Source organism: Acyrthosiphon pisum, chromosome A1, assembly GCF_005508785.2.
Source record: "Acyrthosiphon pisum isolate AL4f chromosome A1, pea_aphid_22Mar2018_4r6ur, whole genome shotgun sequence".
In the NCBI taxonomy this organism is placed as follows: domain Eukaryota; kingdom Metazoa; phylum Arthropoda; class Insecta; order Hemiptera; family Aphididae; genus Acyrthosiphon; species Acyrthosiphon pisum.
This window is the reverse complement of record NC_042494.1, coordinates 58,015,328-58,025,220: the sequence shown is the minus strand read 5'-3', so window position 1 is coordinate 58,025,220 and position 9,893 is coordinate 58,015,328. Positions and strand designations below refer to the sequence as shown.

At 27.7% G+C, this 9,893-nt stretch overlaps 1 long non-coding RNA gene across 2 annotated transcripts in view; it reads left to right on the top strand.

The window, feature by feature from the left end:
• Nucleotides 1–4,230, top strand: part of LOC107885137 — a 5,288-nt gene extending 1,058 nt beyond the window's left edge. For both annotated transcript variants that reach the window (XR_003839041.1, XR_001680348.2), the window contains exons 2-3: nt 2,717–2,881; nt 2,967–4,230. This is a non-coding gene — a long non-coding RNA (uncharacterized LOC107885137). The remainder of the gene's footprint in view (nt 1–2,716; nt 2,882–2,966) is intronic.
• Nucleotides 4,231–9,893: the final 5,663 nt, after the last annotated feature.

Genomic DNA, 9,893 nt, shown 5'->3' with positions numbered 1-9,893 from the left:
AAAAAAAAAAAAAAAAGAGTTTATTTAATACAGTAATGTTACCCAAGATCAATAACTTAATGCAAGTACTTATGGATTTGGTTTGCAGTCTAGTAGGTATAGTATCAAACTGTAGCACTGTAAAATACCTGCCACCTGGGTACATTTCAATATAATGAACACACATGTGATATTTTAATTCACACTTTATGAGTGGTTAAGTGAAACGTATAGTAATGAAATGATCAAGTGAGTGAATCTTAAATAGTAGGTACAGCCTGACACTATTTGTTTTATATCGGTTGTTACTCACTACTGACGGCATTGCTCCAGCAGTTAGTCGACGGCGATGTAAAGCTACTCCATAATAATCACGACCGGCAACAAAATGCCTTGAGCAGAGCTTGGAATGAGCCAATATCTGTCGAGGATTGACACCATTGTTCTCGGCGAACATCACCCATTGACGCTTCCGATCGACCGTCGATTCTATATAAGGCTGCAGTGATCATATTAAACGGAACTTACTGTATAATATTTAATAACGTAGGTAATATATTATGCGATGAAGGTAATTTTTAACAAAAATTAGTTTGATATTTAATCTTACCTATGCATATTACATTTATTTTTATTTAAGTTGTAATGCTTAAGCACAATTTAAGTTTTTCAATGGGTATAGGGCTGAAATTCATTTAATCCTAAGAAAAAAAAATTATGTTAACCAAAATTTAAGAGTGGCAGGGGCCCAGGGACGAATCGAAGTGGGATGACACTCGGCAGCAATATTATAGACTTTCAGTCAGCGCTCAATAAATTTGTTATGTTTCCAAATTTGGAATTTCAAAATCGTGTTGATAATGAAAGAAACTAGACATTTTTAAAATCTTCCCTGATGAGTAGCAATTTTCTTATTTTGTTGTAATTCAAAAACAAATAACTATAGATAATTGAAATTTACTCCATATGTATATTTCATCAATTCCTGTACTTGATAAAATTTTCAACATATTTTGACTCATTTTGAGCTGTAACGGAAAATTTTAAATTTTTAGTATATTTGTATAGGGTCAAAAGCATTAACATTTAATACAAAGCATCTGATATATTGTTACAATAGCAGTTGAAAAATATTAAACATTTACCGGCATGTTATTTTCATAATTATTTTAAGTTTAATTTTTGACAACATATATCAAATTGATTAAAATACGATTTTGTAGTTAAAATTATGAAATGTCCAACTTTTATAGCTAAGGATTTAAAACTGAAAATTTAAATCAAGGTTCCATGTAAGTAGGTTATTCTATAACCAAAAAATATAAAAACACAAATTTATTTTTATAGCTATTTTAAAAAAAAGCCCGGAGAAACTTCGTTTTGACGTTATTGATAAGAAACTTCAATAACTATATATTTTCGTTACGCGTATTTTTAAAAAAAAAAATACTTAGAAATTAGAACTGAATATTATTAATTTTTTTTTCATAATGTGTGGTTTTAACGGTGATTTCGAAATTGTTTAAATTTTTTTGCGGAAACTATTATTTTGGAAGTTTAAGCCATCCAAAGTTTGCTATTTTACGTTTATACGTGAGAAACAATACTTTAATGCTGTGCGTAGGAACTCGTGTTTGGTGTTTTTTCGATTTTATTGACCGAGCGCAGCCAACTGAGCGAGTGGCAACGCTAGCAGATTATGTGCTTTTTAACAACTTTGTTTAATTCTATTAATTTTTGGTCTGCCCAAGGTGGTTTTACATACGATTATCAAATCGGGGGATATTTTCGATTTGATATTGTCCGAGTGATATCCAATGCTAAGTATATTTTTTTAAAAAAAATACGTGTTAAATATACGAAAAAAATGTAGTTTTTGAAGTTTTTTATGAATAACTTCAAAACGAAGTTTTATATCCATTTTGGAAAAAAAAATTTTAAAAATAGAATCGTTTCAATTTTTTTATATTTTTAAGTAAACATATATGCCCGTATGGGGGCATCAACCCCACGCGTTACTTTTCATGTAATGTCAGGTGGGGACTATTGATACTTTCTTAACATTATTAAAAATTTTTTAAATTGTAAATTGTTCTTTTTTTCCGGGATTCCAAGTTTATTGTACATTCAATGATTTATTAATAAAGCAGTATTTATATAATTAATAAGTTATTTTTATTTTGGTACCCGCAAGTTGAATTTTTAGAAAGGTAAATTTGATATAGAACTATTTTAGGGGATTGTGGGGGGCGTAGACCCCCGCGACTCTGTTCAAATTAAATAGGTGGGTCGTGTGTGCTGCAACTAACATTTTCTTGTCTCATTGTCGAAAAAGTTCGTGCCGCCACTGCCAGGCTGACAAACCGTTTCCAGTTTCCACTCAGAATCGTTTTTAGTATACAATGATAGTATTATATCATTGAATTCAAATATAACACCATCCATTGTAGTGACCCACTTATAACACTTATAACCTACTGTATAGCGGAGCATATAGGCGCAAATAGCGTTTGAGATTTGGGGGAGCTAATAGGGCTAATAGGGCCTTACTTTGATAATATTGAATAAGCTTAAAACAAAATGTAGGAAATGTTTGAGAGGGCTATGGACATTTTTTTTTGGGGGGGGGGGGGCTTAGCCCCTAAATCCCTCTTATTTGCGTCTATGCAGCAGAGCGACACCCACTTACCCGCTTTTATTACTTTTAAAGTTAGTACCTAACTCTATTCACATTTAGATGAAACTTAGCAGCCTACTTATATCCGTGACAGTGTAACACTGATGTCTTAGGTATACCTATATTTACATGCAGGATCATAAAAGGATGTTTTAGGCTAACAACTACATACAGTGACATGTATCGTACAAAAAATCGGTGTTGCCGCCGCTCAAATTATTTTAGGTGAGCTACCCCTCATAATATTGTTATACCAACATAAAAAATGTCCTGGTTTTCTTCTATTGATACCCACCCACTCATATTTAAGGTGTTGCCTGAACAACAATTGGACCCTATATATGTGACACGCCACTGTGACTACATACAATAGTAGTTATACCTTCTAGCAGGCACTGCTTCGCCCAAAATTAGAAGACATGTAAGTCGTGTAAATGCTGACATTGAAAAAACCAAACAAGAAAATGTTAAAATGTATGTTGTTAAGAAACGCAGATGCAATAACAATAAATGGTAATACATATAGCCATACGAGGTATAGGTATCGTATAGGTAAGTGCCCATAGAGAACAAATTATTTTAATAAAATTGAATTACTTTTATTAAAATTCTGTATTAGCTATAATTACCTACGTGTTCTATTTTTTGTAAGTATATTTTTTTCTGTGACATACCTAAGGTGATAACTGATAACAGTCAGCTATATTATATGAAATAATATTATAATTTATAATATTTATTATATTACATATAGGTAGTCGGTAAGTAGGTCGTTATAGTTGTGGTATACTAGCTGGTACCTATGTGATTTGATTTTGGCAAAATATGATTATTATTTATTATAATTTATAATGTATACTGATATTAGATATAATAAGTTAAATATAAAGTTAAACTAATTTATACCATTGATTTTGCTTATACCTAATTTGCTTTCAACAGAAAGTAAAATAGTCTTGATTTCTTTGTATTGTATCTATATAAGTGCGTTATATTAATACAATTTTGTAGATTATTTTATAGGGTTTGATGTATTGGATATATTGAACATTATACCTTGTCCCTTAGGATTTAGTATATACCAACATTCCAATAATATAATTCCGTAGTGGGGATGCGAGTGCAAACTTTGGCCGCGTGGTGGCGTCATTTACTCGAGAGTCGATACTTTGAGTCTAGGCCACGGCTATAGATAATAGTAGTCGACTATTATCTATAGCCATGTTCTATACTCGATAGCTGGTCTGTTAAACGTAATATTGTAATAACTATAGTATAACTACATATATCGATACACGTGGTTTATTGATGTAATATAATATATTTGGAAACAAGAAATAAAGTCACAACAAAAACCCTAATGTTGTTCGGTGTAAAACAAAAAACTTTGAGCACTTAAAAGTTGTGATATAATAAAACCAAAAGTATTAGTATTCAGTAGTAAGTACTATCTATACCTAATAGTACTCAGTACTCACTCGTATCACTCAGTAGTCATTACTGTAATTATTTAATTTCCGAGAACATTTTTAAACAAAAAATTAAATATTTAATAATATTAAGTTAGGTTTTAACCTCGCAATTATTTATCTATTCTTGCCAAGTAAATAATATTAAAGTATTTACTTTTGAGTAGGTACCTTATATTTTCATTTCTCAGTTAACTTAGCACAATATAATATGTTATCACAACTTAATAGCGCTAAGTTTTTTTTTATATGGAACAGCGTAAAGGGTTTTTGTTGTAATTATATTAAAGGATAGAAGGAGTGTGAGCATGCTTGGTGAATCATCCTGTATATGGCACAGTAGCCTTGAACATTTTATGACCTCACTGGTCACGACTAACAACTACTTAAATTACATTTTTTTCACGACCAAAACAATTTTTGCATAAATAATTATTATACTTACATAAAAATATATATATATATATTAATTATTACCTGCATGTCTTAAATAATCCCAATATCCAAGACCTAGGTCGTATTTAAAATATAGTATATCGTAAATAGGTACCTATTATAATAATATAACTGTAGTCTGTATTTATAAAATATGTTTCGCTACAAAATGACTGTTAACCTGTTAAATATATAGGTACCTACCTAAATTCCCCAAAAATATTGCTTGTGAGTTGTGATCTCATGAATTTATTGTTTAATTACAAGACCTCGATCTAACAAATATTACATCTGAACCTAGAGCCATAAGATAAAGTGCCTGGGAAATGAAAAATTCTTAAAAATTTCACAGGCTTGTCATATAATTATATGTTGAATATTACATAGGGTAATTCACAGAGCATGCATGCTGATCGCCTTCATTATTTTCTCTTTAATATTGAATTTATTAATAATTAGAACTCTTGAATTTTTACATATTACCTAGGTATTATACTTAACCTTAAAGACCTAATTCTAGAAATTCTTTTTTTCTAGATGCCTAAATCTTAAGGAGTATTCTATGAAGATACTTACAAACTTCCATTTTTTTCTAATGAGAACCCTTTTCTATTGTAAATTATTTATCAGATCATTTTTCTGAATAATAGTATTTAAAATTTAAACCAGAAGTTTTTGAGTAAATTTAAGTTTGTACTTTGTACCTATAATACGTCCATGATAAAGGTTTGTAAGATACAAGGGCTTTTAAGATTTGCAAATAAATTATAATAATTAATATTAATTTATAGACACTATTTTATAATTTAATTTGTAAAAATAATTAGGTAATACAGAAATACTAGATCCAATATTATATAATATATTTTATATTTATATAAAGCCAATTTTAAGGAGTATCATCCTTAGTTTTAAGTTTTAACAACTGAGAAATATCTTGTCTGGATTTTAAATTAGGTACTTAAATAAAAATTTTCAATATAACGTTTCAATAACATAAAGAAAAATAGTAGGTTCTCATTTTAAGAAACATTAATCATTACAAAGTTTGTATCTCCAAAACCACTTCTTAAGTAGATACCTACTACAAATCTGAATAATTTAAAAATATGATCTTAGCATATCAAAAATTTCAAAAATCAGAATTTTAATAAATTCATTATTAAAGAAAATAATGGAAGTTAGAATGCTTGGTGAATAACCCTATATCATAATTTCAAAGTATTTTAATTTTTAGTTTTTCATATTATGTAATATTTGTAATATACGTAATTCGTAAAATACGTATATGCAGGCACCTCCAAATGGATAATAGTCATTATAAGGGTTAGGATGTTTATGACCTTATATACTCGAAAAATGCACGCAAATATACCAGAAAAAATATCAAAATTTACCCTAAAATTAATAAAAAGAAATTGTAACTTTTCTCAGTTTTTATCGAAATATGTGAAACATGCATTTATATAATAAATATGCACTTATTCCTCAAAATCTCTAAATAGACCAAAATATGATAAATTTAATTTAATACTTCTGATTCTATGTCACACGAAACAAATTTATAATTATTTCCCGTATTGGTCTGCAATTTGCACGAATAATAAAAGAAAAAAATATGAAAAATTCTATATTATTATATAGACATACCTAACAGTGCTCTGTGCTAATACCTATAATTTATGTAGGTATTCGTAGATACCTATATATGGCTATACCTATACACAATATAATATACAGTTATACACATAAATTAAACATAGTTTTTGAAATACCTACCTACGTAAATTGGTTATGGGTACCTACTACCTAGGTATGAATATATGATATTATATAATAACATAGTGAAAGACATACACAAATAGACAATTTCTGACAAATACATATAAGTAGATAGACAATTAGTTTATATTAAAAAATTATCAAATATTTAAAAACTGTTAAGGTACACACTACACTAGTAGGTACATGAATAAATAATATAGTAAGATAATTATTAAGATTTTCGTGCATGGATCATTTTCTACCTATTTACATGTCAGTTTTTCAACAATTTGATGTAACTATTTATACAAAAAGAACATATTAATATGTAAATTCAACGATACACCTAAGGCTACATTTAAATATTTTATAACTTGATTTTTGAAAATAATATAATTTTACGATTTTCAAGTACCTATAGGCTATAACCTGTAAATGTTTTTAGATTTTATTATTTTTATTTAAATGACTTCCTTCTGTCAATTTATTAAAAGATTAAAAATTATTAAAAAATACAAAATAATAATACTATACAAAAAAATCGTAGACCGTCATTATTCTTGTTTGCAAAAATATAATTTTATACTTTATACGTAGATAATATCGTACTTAATGGTAGCTACTATATATTATCATACGTATGCATATTATGAGAATATTTTAAGAGACATTGTGTCAATATAATATATTAGTCCACACTCATAATTATTCTTAAAATTATCTTTAAGTTATAATTATGTAGCTATTATTTTTATCATCAACATTCACTGCCTGTGTGGCTAAGTAAAATAATTCAAAAAGACATATCAAAATTGCAAAAGTTAATATTCGCTTAGAGATAAAAAAAATAGGTATAGGTAAGAATACCTACGTCATATTATATATATAAATAATATTAAATATGATATCACAACTATAAATATTTAACAATTTTATTGGATATAAATGATAAAATAATATATACTTACCTAACATATTATATACCTGTATGTTGGATTAATATTTATTGTGACTACAGTGAAAAACTAAATACTGCATTGATACGCCACAATGCATATAATTGTGTAAACGTATTTATAATTCAATAATTGATACCTATACTAAATTATAATATGATATACCTACGCCTAACTATATCCTATACATACTATATATATATATATATATATATAGCCATAAGTTTAAAGTTGTGTAGGTAGATATCGCATAATTGCAGATATCTATATAGGTACAGTAGAACTTCGATTAACCGTCACTCTCTGTTATCCGTCATCGCGATCGGTCACCGCCGAAAAAAAAATAATTAGGCGATTAGACTAAAGTGATTAGACCAACACAGTAACTATCAAGTGTATAAAAATAGTTTGTAATATGTACATATCCAATATATAATATAAATATAAAATATAATAAATGTATGTATGTATATGTATTTACACGTTTTTTTTGCAAAATTTCCGTTAACCGTCTATTCGATTATAACCGTCATATAAGCCCCGGTCCCGACAGTGACGGTTAATCGAAGTTCTACTGTATTTGAAATTTGAATTTTGATTCATATAGTAACCAATTTTTTTTAAGCATTACATTTTAATACAACGTTTTTTATTACGAGCTTTAATGGCCAATGGGTTATCATTTTTTAAACTAGGTTATAATACACTCGGAAATCATAATACTTTTTTTTCGATAAAATTACATACAATAATTATATATAGGTACGGGATGAGAGATATTGAAATCTGCTGCCTCAAAGAATCTGATTTTTATTTTACTTTTATCATACTAAATATTTATAAATCAGCTTCACGCCTATACATATCTATATATACTTAATGGCTAATATTAATTTACAAATAACTAATAAGGCATATACTAGTCATATACTGCAGTATAGACATGATAATAATAAAGAGAGTAGGTATCTACCAATCAAAAAATATTCCTATTTCCACTAGGTACCTTCAAGTTTTGTTTTTATCAACATTCATTTAAATAATATTATAATACTACATTTTTGTTATTAGTTATATTAATATTTAATATGTAGGTAGTAGGCACATTATGTTTATCTACTATCTACGTTATATTAATTTAAGACATTGTCATTTTTGACATTTTTCAATTAATTATTAGTTGTAGGTACTTTGAATTTAATTTAATTAGTTGTAGTTAGGTTAGTTAATTTTGGTTCAAGGCTAAATCATAAACCTTTGAACATCTCCACAATTGCATTATGAACTGGAATAACAAATATACAATGTGTTCCGGGGGGAAGTGATCGGCCGACGCCTTATGAAAGTATACAAAAATGGTGAAAAAATACACTTCAAAGACTGGGTCTAACTTTTTTTATTTTTTAAGTTTTGGGCAATTAACTTTTTTTTTTATCAATACCAAACCTATCACGCATTTGTTTATGTATCTTAAAAAATGTTCAACCTTTTTACGTAATTTTTTTTTTTATTTTTAAGTAATTTAATTGTCTTATCAACCAACATACGTAATTAAACCAGAAATATGCAAGTTATTTTTAGAAAAAAGTAAAAATTAATCAAATTTCCACGTATACCCGAATTTAAGTCTTGTATAAAATAACAGTTTGAAGGTGATTTTATTTAACTACATACCTAAATATAATATATAATATATGGGTAGCTCTATCAGTGTTAAAAATTGTATCGTAAATATGTTATACGGTTCGGAAAATCGTATATTAGTCGTGAATTCGCGATAACCGACAGGTATATTTACCGAAAATCTTGAGGTTAAAGTCGATAAGCCAAAAATAGCATTAAGTAGCATGAGCCAATAAATAAAGCAAAAAAAGTCAAAACAACATCAGGCTCCAAACATTATGTTAATTAATTAATAATAACTTTGAATTAAGTGTTGAAGAGTTTTTAACTCAAGTATAGGGCATTAGTTAGTTAAGTCGGGATAATATATTTAATATTTTATTTATCCTAGGTAAATTAACCTTGTATAAATCGTATGATATGTTGACATCCCTCCTCAACCACTGTACAATTAATATATTATATTTATTTTATATTGTATAATTTAGGTATAAATAGAGAGGGGATATTTCGGTTTTTACATATTATATTTATTGACTTTATGCAGCTCAACAGGAGTAAAAACTCTGGAAGACTTATCCAGTACAGGATTCGTAGAATTTTGCATAATATTAATGTATATTTTGGAGATTAAAGAATATTCAGCCTATATTTAATATAAATATAATATACATATCATATTATTTGTTCATAAAAAATTCTATTTGTCCATTTCTCGAATTGAAAATTGTTTAATTTGTTTATTTTTTTCAAGTGTGACTAAATTTAAATACTTACCAACTACCCACCACCAAAGATCATAATATACAATATTGTGTATTAGGACAAATGTAAAATTGGCCCACGGACCACGGTTATCTTTTTTTGTTGTAAACACTGCCTGGAAATTGTAGTTACTTAATAAAAACAGGTTGATAGTAAGCTCGGATTGTTACAAACATCACAAGTTTTACGTTCAAATAATAAATTAAATTATAAACTTTTAAATTA